The sequence below is a fragment of the Salmo salar genome, chromosome 15 (assembly GCF_965601325.2).
Source record: "Salmo salar chromosome 15, fSalSal1, whole genome shotgun sequence".
NCBI lineage: Eukaryota > Metazoa > Chordata > Actinopteri > Salmoniformes > Salmonidae > Salmo > Salmo salar.
This window is the reverse complement of record NC_138305.1, coordinates 54,725,184-54,725,862: the sequence shown is the minus strand read 5'-3', so window position 1 is coordinate 54,725,862 and position 679 is coordinate 54,725,184. Positions and strand designations below refer to the sequence as shown.

Genomic DNA, 679 nt, shown 5'->3' with positions numbered 1-679 from the left:
GGTATGGTGCCAGGTTTCCTCCAGACATGACACTTTGCATTCAGGCCAAAGAGTTCAATCTTGGTTTCATCAGACCAGAGAATCTTGTTTATCATGGTCTGCGAGTCTTTTCGGTGCCTTTTGGCAAACTCCAAGTGGGCTGTCATGTGCCTTTCACTGAGGAGAGGCTTCCGTCTGGCCACCCTACCATAAAGGCCTGATTGGTGGCATGCTGCAGAGATGGTTGTACTTCTGGAAGTTTCTCCCATCTCCACAGAAGAACTCTTGAGCTTTGTCAGCATGACCATTAGGTCCCGTGTGGCTCAGTTGGTAGAGCGTGGTGTTTGCAACGCCAGGGTTGTGGGTTCGATTCCCACGGGGACGAGTACGGGAAAGACATTTATGAAATGTATGCATTCACTACTGTAAGTTGCTCTGGATGAGAGCGTCTGCTAAATGACAAAAAAATGTTTACAAAAATAAATGTAAAAATGGGTTCTTGTTTACCTCCCTGACCAAGGCCCTTCTCCCCCGAGTGCTCCATTTGGCCGGGCGGCCAGCTCTAGGAAGTGTCTTGGTGGTTCCAAACTTCTTCCAATTAAAAAAGATGGAGGCCACTGTGATATTGGGGACCTTCAATGCTGCAGACATTTTTGGTACCCTTCCCCAGATCCGTGCCTCGAAACAATCCTGTCATGGA

General features: G+C 48.3%; 1 non-coding gene across 1 annotated transcript; it reads left to right on the top strand.

Annotated features, from left to right (window-relative positions):
* Positions 1 to 291: 291 nt before the first annotated feature.
* On the top strand, positions 292 to 373 carry trnaa-ugc (transfer RNA alanine (anticodon UGC)). The gene has a single exon. It is a non-coding gene; the product is annotated as a tRNA-Ala (tRNA).
* Positions 374 to 679: the final 306 nt, after the last annotated feature.